We start from the raw sequence: 12,357 nt of genomic DNA, 5'->3' as shown, positions 1-12,357 counted from the left end.
GGACAACTGCAGAACTTTGACGGGAAGGAAATTCCTGTCGAGGGGACTGCAGATTTGGACATCAAAATTGGGCGACACAAGTTGAAACACCCGGTCATAGTAGTGACTGCAGAGGGCACCCCTTCTTTACTAGGGAATGACCTCCTGAGAAGGTTGTCACCCCTAATAGATTGTGTAAACAGGGTCCTCTGGACCCAGACTAGCCGACCAATAAAATTAAAACAGCCTGTCAACCATGTTAGTTTAAACGGCACCTGCCACATGGTTGAACAAAAATCTGACCAAGTAGAACTTCACTTCCAGAACAACCAAATTCCAGATGTGACAGTAATAGCAGTAGGACAGCAGACTGGTGATGGGGGGTCCTCTCTATTTCTGAAAATCAACCTTCCTTCCAGTTTAAGGTGGTATTCCACACTGGAAGGAAACACTCTGAAATTCTTTACCAATCCACAATCAGACACTCCCACTCCTATAGTCCAGAAATATGTGAAATCAGCTCAGAGCCTGGCTGATATTCAGCAAATTGGAGAGCAGTTGTTCATCACTGTTCAGTTAAATGATGGGAAGGACTCTGTTCTCGCCCGAGTGTGTGTAAACAACGGTAAGAGCTTCATCAGCGAAGCCATGTTCCGCCAACACCCAAAAGATCCAACCATTCCCACATTCAAACTGATAGACAAATGGGAAATGGATCTGGAAACACCCAATTCCAAACATCTCCTGCCAAGCAGGTGTATGCTCAAAATATCCATTAGCAACAAGAGCATAGTCCATAATTGTTGGGTCGTGCGAGACGTCACTGCCGCCTTTTACTTAGGCAGTGACATTCTCAATCGCTTTGCCATTAGTTTGGACCTGATAAACTTCAAAGCTTGGTCCCGATTAGCGGATAATCCCATGGGCTTTGATGATCCAGAAAAAGCATTTAGGTCAGCACAATTGCTGCCTTATGCAGTTGAAATGCAGATTAAAGAGGAAGTCACCATCCCAGAAAGGACCCGACAATTCTCCCTGGAAGTGAAGAGGACAAAAATTGAAAAACCCCGATGCTTACATACATCTTAATGCTTCTCTCCAACAGCAAAGGTTGGGGGTAAACCCAACTCCATTAGTCAACATAGAACATGACACCATTCCAATAGAGGTGGATAACAGCGACTTACAGAGTATTACTCTAGCCGCAGGCACCATTATTGGAATGGCGGTTGATGACCGACATTTCTCCATTGATTTAGGAAATGAACTGTTAGGACCAATCCCCAAGGACTGTTTTGACAGTGACAGTGAGGAGAATACAACACCAGACAGGATTTTCACCCGGCATGGGGGGGAACTTCCTGGTGTACACTTCTTGCCCTTATGGTAAGGAAGATGTGACTTGAGGAGGGATGAGGTGATTTTCCAGGTCCATGAGGGCTGTCTTTCCCCCCTGAAGCCTCCAGTCCAATTCAGCACTCTGACCAGGGACTTCTCCACCCAGCTGGAGGAGGCCGCTGAGATAGCCAAACCAGAAGTCTTTGCAGGCTTCAGGCAGATGGTGGAAGAGAGAGTCAACCTAGCTGATGCCTGTGTGACTCTGGAAAAGAAGCAAAAGTTGAAACAAGTTTTCCTGGATTTCCAAGATCTCTTTGCGGTAGACTCATATGACTGTGGTCGCACCGACATCCACACAACAACAATTCCCACGGACCCTGGCATGACTCCAGTGTTTGTGAAGCAATATCGTTTGCCTCTCGCATCCATAGAGTCCCTTACTGAAATAATTAAGAACCTTGAGTCCCGGGGAATAATGCGTCCAGTACACAGCACCTTCAATAATCCGGTGCTGGGAATATTGAAGCCAAACGGCCAGTGGAGACTCTGCGCCGACCTTAGGGAGCTCACCAAACGGGTCCATACTTCCCGATGGCCTCTGCCCTACATTGATCAAGGGCTGGCCCAGATTCAGGGGTTGCAGGTATTCACTGCAATAGACCTGACCAATGGATACTGGACCATGCCTGTCAATAGGGAGGACCAATACAAGCTGGCTTTTACCTTTGGGGGCAAGCAGTACACATGGACCCGGGCTCCCTTCGGATACCTCAACTCCGGCAATGAATTCAACATTTTCCTACATAAGGCCATTCCCGACCTGGGTGCGAGGGGTAACCTGGCTTATGTAGATGATGTCCTCATCAAAAGTTCATCTGTGGAAGACAACATAGCGGAGATCCGTTATGTTCTGACACAGTTGAGGGCCGCCGGAGCAAAACTTTCCTTTCAGAAAGCACAGTGGTGTAGCACTCGTGTTAATTTCTTGGGGCATGAGATTACTCCTCAGGGTCTCTGTCCCCAAGAAAAGAAAGTGGAAGCACTTCAGAAACTGAAGGATCCCACAACTCTGCGGGAACTAAGGAGCCTCCTTGGACTGACTAATTACAGCAGACAGTTCATTGTGGGCTACGCAGAGATCACCAGACCCCCGATTCATCTCTTGAAGGGGGGGGGCAAGTGGGAATGGGTCCAGAACAATTCAAGGCAGTAAGACAACTCAAGGTGAAGCCTCTCAAGTGCCTTGCCTAGCTTACCCGGTCAGAAACAAGGAGTTCTTCCTGGAGACAGGGTTCTCTAATATGTGCTTGATGGCAGTATTATACCAAAAGCATGACAAGGTCAATAAAGTAATCTCCTATGCGAACAAAACTTTATCCTCTGTGGAGGAAAAATTCAACGATTGTGAGAAGGCACTCCTGGCAACGGTGTGGGCATTGAAAAATTACCGCCCGTTTATCCAGGGGGAACACATCATAGTGGAGACTCCACACCAGCCTCTGCAATATCTCCAAAGTGACAGAATCCGGGCCGGAAATGCGAGTAATTCCTGAATTACTTCCTGGATTCTGGCAATGCAAGGCTTTCCTGTGGAGGTCAGATACGGCCAAAACAAGAAGAGTCCCCTCGCGCAAGGTCTGGCTGACTTGCATGATTGTGCCAGAGAAAACTGTCTCGAGGATGAAAGGTTAATTGGAAAACCAGAGGCATGTTATGTGCTAATAACAAACCCCTGAAACATGGGAAGCTAATCCAAAATATTGATGATCTGGTCACATCGAATGGGATGACCATCTACTGGAAAAAGATCAAGGGTCATTCCAAAGTAGAGGGACCAGACAAAACTGGAAATGACTTAGCTGATCAGCTGGCCAAAACCGGGGCCATCCAAGGGGATCTAATAGAAATAGAGTCCCTGTTGGGGGAAATCCAGGTCACTGCTATCACTAGGTCCCAGACAAATGCTCACAATGATCTTTCAACTGCACAATGGAGTAAGGAGACCCCTGATGCTGATTTGATTACAGCTCAGAAAGGGGATCCAATAATTGGTAAGTTTTACCAACACATTGAGGACCCTGAGAACTTTCCCCTGACGGATACCGATTACATTGGGAAAGAGGACCTAAGAGTGTTGATGAAATGTCCAAAAATGTTCCGAATCCAAGACGGTGTGTTGGTAAGGAAATCCCAAGCTGGCCATGATCAGTGGGTGGTTCCTACCTCATTCCGAAGCCTGATGTTAAGTCACCGCCGGTCATAGGGGGTTTCACACAACACTGGAAATCTGAAGAGAGTTTGCATACTGGCCACACATGGGGCAGGACCTCGACCAATACTTGAAGGGGTGTCTTGTGTGTGCACAGTTTCAGCCATCATCCCTCACACACCGTGCGCCTCTCCAAAAGAGGGGGATGACACTGCCATGGTCAGATTTGCAAATCGACTTTGTAGGCCCGGTAATTCACTCGTCTAGGGGGAATAAGTACATGATGACCGTCACATGCTTGTTTACCAAGTGGGTGGAATGTCTCCCGGCCCCAAACTCCAAGGCAGAAAGAGCAGCTGCCCTGATGATTAACCACATCTTTTCCCGTTTTGGTCTACCTCAAAGGATTGAGTCAGACAGGGGTAGCCACTTCACGAGTGAAGTAATGACAAAGATGTGGGAGATACTGGGGATCAAAAGGAAGCTACATATTGCTTACAGGCCAGCTTCTTCTGGAGCAGTGGAGAGATACAACCGAACCATTGTGAGCATCTTAAAAAAGTTTGTGGCAGAATCTCGGCCAAGTTGGGATATCCGATTACCTCTGGTCCTAATGGCCATCAGATCTACCCATTCATCTGCAATTAAAATGTCACCATTTGAGTTGATGACTGGATGCAAGATGGTGCTTCCGCAGCATTTGCTCTACAGGACACAAGAGCAGACACTGATAAATGCCTCCACAACTCATGAGTATGTAGAGAATTTAAGTAAACACCTCCAACATGCTTTTGCCTATGCTCAGCGGAATCTAGAAAGATCAGCTGAAAGTATGAAAACGCACTATGATTTGAAAGCCACCAGGAAGGAATATAATGTGGGAGACCGGGTCTATCTATACAATTTCCAAAGGAACCAGGCCAAACAGCGAAAATGTTTGCCTACATGGAAGGGACCCTTTGAAATTATAGACAAGATCTCCCCTGTTGCCTACAAAATCCACATCCCCAAAGGTAATTTGGTGGAAGGGGAAGATAAGTGGGTACATATAAATCAGCTAAAGTGTTGCCATCCCAGGCACACTCTGCAGCAACTGGAGGAGTCCTCTGCAATACCAGAGTGGACCGCTCCAGATTATTTCAGTTCCCATCCTAAAATATCCCACATATAGTCTCCAAAATATTATGATTGGGAAAAAAAATGTTTCATGTTATATCTTGTTTTAAAACAAGAATGAAAAATGTAACCGGATGTATAAAATGTATGTGTTCGCCACACCATTAATAGTGGTGGAGAAATGTCTATGAATAGGTATTGCCGCTTTTGCTTTATCATCCTAGGAGAGATGAAACCATGGAGACTGACCACGGAAGGCGACCTGGGGACCGGGAGCGAAGATCCGAGGGGCCCAGGGTACCGCCCAATCCTCCCATCAGGACCAGTAAGGAGAACTGATTGATCGACTGGAGGGAGGAAAGGATGCTGAACTGTGCCATCTACGGAATTGGAAGAAGACGAGGCGAACATCCCAGATCTTGCGAGTTCCATCAGTGAAAGATCAGAAGGGCCATCGCAAGAGGGGGGGGGGGCTTGTGGGATGTTTTTACCCATGCAGCCAAGCCCTACCATAAAACTGTGCAGTACTGGCATGGAAAACATCATGATGGCCAGAACTCCCCAGAGTGTGCACATGGAAAACATGAAGAATAGGCTGCATCCCATTTTTGCCTATGTTGTGAGCACAGGAGGGCACTGCCTAAAACCACCATTGAGCTACACACACAGTAGCCTGAAACCATTGGGAATGGCAATGCTGATTACCAAAAGCAACCCAGAACTGTGGGGAATTCATTTTCTTAATGTCAAAAATGGATGCAATACCGGTACTCACCACTATCAGAAAGCCGGCGTTTTAAAACCACCAGACTTTTGTGTAAAATTGAACAGATGAACCCAAACCAGGCCAAGGAAAGACTTGCTAAGAGGTGGATACAATGTAAAACTATATTCTGAAATGACTTGAAGGAAGTAATTATTTAATGTATATGTAAAAATTGTAAGTTTGATTTAAACTGGGAACTAAAGTGACATTTAGCTGAATTCTGCCTGACAACTACCCCTGACAGGAGAAACCTGCTCAGCCACCCTTCCCAGGCCTGGCTGCCTCCTGCTTCCCCACCAAAAGGAGATGACACCTCTCTGATTAGATTAGGGGAGGGGCACCTGCAGAGGGCAGAGACACAGAACAATGCACTGTCCTGGGCTCAGGCAAATGTTATATTTGGGGGGGGGGTCGTAAAATAGCTTCCTCTTGGGAGAAGTGGGACGAGAAGTGCCTCTGGGAGCCACCTGAGCTGGAGGCGGGGACAGACAGAAGCTTCCCCCCCCCCCCCCATGTGCTTTGGAACCTAAACCACACCCATCTGGGCCAGAGCATAATTTAAAAAAAATGGATAATTCATAGTACGGACTTGTCAGAATTATATAAGTAATATCATTATGCTTGTGATTTTTCTGTGCACGTTTTAAGAGGGGTTAGGACCCCGTGGTGAATTCTGGGGGGTTTCTAGCGGAAAATAGGGTCTTACTCCAAATGTCTGCATGTTAAAAATCTGACACTTCATCAATTAATGTCCACACTCCTTGCGCACATTTGTGTAATTTTTGGTAAATGTCCGATATTGGTAAACCAGTCAAAAAGCACAAAATGTTGTCATTTTTTAATGCAAGCCCCCAGGAAGATCAGAGGCGGACAAGCATGGACCATAAGGAATATATAATGTGTACATGTAATTTCAACAAATTGTGTATCTGGGAAATATGTATTTGAATCAAATATAGATTTGTGGGCAAATTGACCAGGGGAGGATCCTCTGACCCATAAACAGACCTCATCATGATGACAATCCATTTCCTTCCCCCAATCATAGGAGAGGGGAGAATTGGGCCAATGACAAGTAGAGAGGGGCAGGCTCAGTTCTGCCACGCACACACCAAAACCCATAAAAAGAGACTGCTGGGACAGGTAGAGACATTCATTTTCCATTTCTGCAGAGCATTTTGACGGCCGACATCCCTTCCAGACAGAGACCAGAACCAGAGACCCAAAGACTACAGAACTTTGAACCTAGAAGGCCCACTGCAAGCAAAAGTATTCTCAGCAGGCCTTCAGAATCCAGCAAACCCGAGCTGTTTGAATTCTTCGCCAAGAACTTTTGCCAGAACCGCAGACCAGACCCATACCGCTGTGAGCAGAACCAGAGATTTGGATCGCTGCGAGCAGAACCGGTGCCTGATTGACCCACCGAGCAGAGAGAACCGCCGCTGGACGTGTTGACCAGATCCGTGACGAGGCCCATTTCAAATTTATATTGTGAGTACCTAGCAGAACCAATCTCTTAGGTTAAAATAGCTTGAATTAGATTATTTTAACTATTTAGAACTACCTCATAGGAATCGTGTGTGTCATTCTGTCCTTTTTAAAGCTGAAAACTGTCACCTGTCATTTTGAACTTTTAAATTTCAAATCCGAAAAAACTACCTTCACGAAATCGGCCTCATCTCTCTCGTATTTAACTTCCATCTTAAAGCTAAGATTCTAAGCTTTCCAACGAGCCTAGAACCGACTTCTTACTCCTTATAGTGCCTCCGTAATCGCGCTCGACGCACGCGACTACATTTGCCGCGATTTGACATTTTGCTCAATTTCAGCCACGGGTAAAAATATTTGTCCTTGCTTTGCTTGCTGAAATTCGTGTGCAACCTGACAATCATTCATAGAGCATTACTAAAGTGAGCCTGAACTAATATAAACTAGATATCACCCACCCTGAACCTCTAGAGGGAATTAAAAGCATTTTTAGCACATTTCTCACTTCATTGTCATCACATTCAAAGCATTTTGGGGCCTGCGTTTCAAACTTCTACCTGTTTTCCTCTAAGCTTGTTGGGGGGGAACTGAATTTCATATTGTATTTGATTGCATTCCTGAGAACTGTGTGCTCCTCCTTCCATTTCTTACATTACATAGGGGGGGTGAATTGCCAGAGAAAAAGTGATTATATTATCTTTTGCTAAAATCATATCAAGTTATTTCTGTACTGCATTTCATTCCTCATTGCTTTTCCCTTGAAACCATAAAAGTATTTTGCTATCTTATCCATCCTATACTAACTCCTCATTGATTGTAAAGAAGTGTGCTAGTGCCAGATTACCCATTGTTGATCAACATTATATTCATAAGTGTGATATCAATTATTAAATTATAAAAGTGTGATATATATCTTGTTAATTTTTCAAATAAACCTTTTAATTTGCAAAACAAACCTACTTCTTGGCTCAGTGGGGTCAGGGGGATTCTAAGAGGGGGACGTTATACAAGGGTTGTCATCCAGAGTACTGAACTGGACATAAAAATACATCAATAAGGGTTTTCCTCAGCATCCCAGACTAGGCATTGATTTAGCTGTAGTGTTGATTGAATATCGCTTACACACACACTACCACTTTGCCCAGGAAACTTGGGGTTCTGACTGGTAGTGGGTTTACCATATATGAAAAGGGGGTAAAAAGGCCAAAGGACACGGCGAAAAAAGCATGACACAACCATTTTGAGTTTATGGTACTCAAAAATGGTGCTACGCGATAAAATGCAAAAGTGAACATAGTACAAAAAAAATATGGTAGAAAAATATCAGATGCCACCAATTAGTCTTGGGCACCTCGTAAAAGTAACAGAAATGATACAAAAAGTTAAAAGGAAAGGGAAACCGCAGCGATAGAGTGATTCTTTGATAAAGGAGAGGTTTATGGTCCAAGGACTATACTTCCTGAAAGGACGTTTAGTTTGTGGGATTTGCTCTCCCTAGATCACAACCATTCATTATCCCCCATTTAAAGTCTATTCTATAAAGTTATACCTGGCTTCAAATTGTCTGTTTATCCCCTGGCTAGACATAGGACAATCAAACGGAATACGTTAAAGCAACCTGACTCGGTGCCTTTAATTTTTAACTGCCATGGGTCCCCTCCCGCCCCCCCAGTGCCAAGGCCTTTTTTGGCGATTTTGGTATTTCACATTCAATGCCTTCTAATGTTTTCTGTTTCATTAACCCCTTAAGTGCCAAGGATGAGGTAGCTCGTCCTTGGCACTTAAGGGGTTAAGCAAGAACGGCTGAATGGTTAATACGAAAAACAGTTATCCTAACAAGCTTTCCCCCCTGCTAGGAGTTACCTTGCTATACCTTCTAGAGACCTAGGAATGTTGTTACTAAGCCCCGTCCACCTGGTGCCTTCCTGGTTGCCGCTTTTTCCCTACTTAAGGAGCCCTCCAGCAGATGGGGAGCAGGTGCAAGTGGATCTAGGTAACCTGGCCTAAGCCCCACCCACCTTCTTAGCCCTGCCTCTTCCTTCCTGCTCTTAACCCTTACATGAAGGCCGTCTCTTGCCGGGGCAGGCAGAGAAAAGGGCAGACTGAGAAAAGGGCAATTTCTGTTTGGACCTGTTCAGACCCAAGAGAATCCAGGGCCCGAACCACTGCTCAAACAGCAGGTAAACATGCACCAACATGCGTTTACTCCCTCTGTCCCCACAGGCTATCCCCACCCGTGATGTTCCCTTGTGCCCCCCACGCCCCTTTGTCGCACACAGGTGTTGCCCGTTTTGCTTGATTCATCTACCCTGCTCCCCCTCTACCCCATCCAGCTTACCTCTGCATGGGTCTGTCCTGATAGATTCTGGTTTCACCATCACTGTCTTGTGGCAAATGCTGGATTTTACTTTAATGGACTTCATTGGTTCACGGTGCGTCACCCTTTCTCAGGATGGCCCTGAATCATGCTGTTCCCATCTTCATCTTGTATCCAGGCTTGCAAGATTGTGTTACTACTGACTTCTGCAATTCAATTTGCTCTCCCCTCTTACTTCTCCACTCTTTTTCACTGCTTACTCTATGTTCTCTCCTCCTCTCCCTTTTCCCCACTCCTCTCCTTACTTTCTTCTATGCACTTACTCTATCAGAATTGTCCCTTGACCTAGTATGATAGCAACCGCGTCTGTCTCCTCCCCCGTCCCCTTACTTGCCTATGTCTTAGATCTTGCACTATCTGAAACGTCCTCAAGTCGAGTACGATAGTTATTTTCACATCCTTACTGTTCATGGCATATAAGAATGTCATTGTATTTTCCCCTTGTTCCCTCCCTTGCCTTGAAGCGCTTTGAAACACATTGTGTATAGGCGCTATATAAATAAACTATCATATCATGCCAGGATTTGTACCATGGATACCTGCCATTTGCATGGTCTCCAGATGTTCTGGAAGATAGTGGATGGGTTTGGTCAGTTAGGGGATGGGAAGATGCTTGCAGTATTTTGTATTGGTGCAGTAGATCGGAAGTACCCTGAGCTTTGCATGTGCAATAGATCTCTAGGTGTGATGCTTTGGGAGAATCAATGGCTTTGTAACCAGAGAGTAAACCCCTTATTTCCAATGTGGGAATGCTATGGCCGGTGGCTCAATTGGTGTTAGAGGTGTAGAGTCTGAAGAGAGGGTCATTTAAAAAAAAAAGGTGTGTGTGTGTGTGTGTGTGCGCGTGCGTGCGTGCGTGCGTCCGTCCCAGCAATGTTTTAATTATCTACAGTTAATCTTGATCTCCGTAAGTGCCAGCTGGGCACTACAATTACGTATTTAGTACATACATGAAATATGCTGCAAGTATTGTATATGTACATTATGGATTTTTATCAGGTTTGCTATATTCGTTACAGTTTGGACAATACTCATGGCTATTTTTTTATTGCTGAAATAAAGTTATACTTAACTGATATTAGAGAAAAAGGGCACATTATTCTCTTAGAGGTGCAGTAGGCGTCATCATATTCTAATCATTGTTCTCATGCTTTTTAGAGCTCCCTGGTTCCCATTGGTTATGCGTTGAAAAGCCAGGTTTGGATATTTGCTATTTCAACTGTTTCTGTACAGTGCAGATTTCCCTTGATAGCATATTGCAATCTTTGGCCACCAGAGTGGAAAAGGTTGAGCCTTGGTGCCTCTCTGCTTCCTACTAGCACAATTACTTCTGGATCTTAAATCTCTAGTTGGTTAGTAAAGTGCAATTTTAGTTTGGATAAATTCTGCTCACCGACTGCAGAGGGCTCTATGGGCGATTAATAATGTAATGCTGTAAGAGCTGGTGTTATGGGTTTCCTCCTGTGGAGTCTAATTTAGCGCCTCTATGCCTCCATGGAGGCAAGTTGCTGCATTTTGGATGCAGTATAGTTTGGTGAGGGTGTCCGCCATACCTAGGTACATGCTTTTGACAATCAATTTTTGAGAGAGCCAAATGTACCATGGCTTACATTCTGCAGGGGAAAAGTCAAATGGGGGCATAAACCGTCTGAATGTAAATGGTAGAAACACTGACTATTGTGTTGATTGGGGTTCCAGTGTGAGGCCAATGTCCATTAGTATGCAGAGATTCTTGATCACTTCAGATATTCTAGAGCAGTTACCGATTTCCGGAAGCCATAGCAATGTTTCAGCAAAGCAGTTGCCGAGGGTGATACTGAAGTTTACTTTGGCATTAATTTTGTATACAATTCAAGTGTCATCCTTCTAGTTATATTAAGGGAGCACCCATCTACCATAATACCAACTTGTTACATTTCCCCGATTGTGCTGCGGCAGATGTGGCATCTGGTCTGAAAAAGCGTTGGCCCCCTATGCACTATGTTGGTGCAATTCCTATTCTTTTCCTCCCTGGCCTTCACCTCAACTTCCCCACTTTCTTTCACCACTGGCGTCATGGAGCAAGTTATCATACTAGTGGGCTGTTTACAAACCAATGAAAGAAAAAAAGAAAAAAACAACACGATAATCGATTTAGAAATATTTCAATTGGTAACCAAAGGATTTAAAGGGTGTTTTAATATGATAATACAGTAAAAGGTCCAAGGTTATGTAAATAACTTGGAGCTTACATAATGGATTTTAAAACCAGTTCACCGTAGAAGGAGTTGGCATGTTCCAACTGGGCAAGGGAAAGGGCTTAAAAGAGGAACTCTAAGAGGGGTTTGCAGACGTGATAGCAGATGGACACAGTATATCAATTGTTGTGGTCAGTCTTTTTTAAATCAACTATACCATGCAATAAGCATATAGTACTGAAGTTATGTCCAATAATAAAAATGGCTGATAATAATTAGGACTAGTCCTGAACGCCAACGTACCATCTGGGTCAACAATATACCTCCCAATGAAAAAAGGTGTTTGCAGCACACTTCACAATATTTGGAGCACACCTTTTTATTGGGGTTGTCAACTAGCGATCTAGTGACGTGCTGATAAACACTGTAGGTGACTCCAGTTCGGGGTGGGGGCAAAAATGTAGTTTCCAGACTGATTGTTGAGAGGGTGACTAAGAATGGAGTTAGTCAGACAATCAAGGGGCTCCACATACCAGGACAAACACACTAGTTTAAGAGTCTTCTAGCACTTATCAAAGATAGATCCAACTACAGGAAGAGCAAACAAAAACACAAGGACACTAGGCCGACAATGCAACACAAGGACACTAGGCCGACAATGCATTTCACGAATCAATAACATGTAGTGGAGCATTACTACTACTTTAAAAACACCTATACTGTTTTCCGACTGGCCTTCTAGTAAAAGGCAACCAGATCTAAAAGAATGTGTAGGCAGCGTACAATTATTGAAACGGAACTCCTAGGGTGTATCTGGTAAATAGGATAAAACGTTCATACAGACACTGAAAAATACAGCTGGAATTGTATGTTATGAATGCACAAGTAAATGACATTTTCCATCCAG

General features: G+C 44.5%; 1 protein-coding gene across 1 annotated transcript in view; it reads right to left on the bottom strand.

Moving 5' to 3' along the window:
• SERINC1 (serine incorporator 1) overlaps positions 1-12,357 on the bottom strand; it is a 311,310-nt gene that overhangs the window by 247,943 nt on the left and 51,010 nt on the right. The gene's annotated exons all lie outside the window — the stretch shown is intronic.

The sequence above is a fragment of the Ambystoma mexicanum genome, chromosome 4p (assembly GCF_040938575.1).
Source record: "Ambystoma mexicanum isolate Mex_15411 chromosome 4p, UKY_AmexF1_1, whole genome shotgun sequence".
Classification (NCBI taxonomy): domain Eukaryota; kingdom Metazoa; phylum Chordata; class Amphibia; order Caudata; family Ambystomatidae; genus Ambystoma; species Ambystoma mexicanum.
Note: the sequence above shows the minus strand (reverse complement) of the source record. Positions and strands in the feature narration are given on the sequence as shown.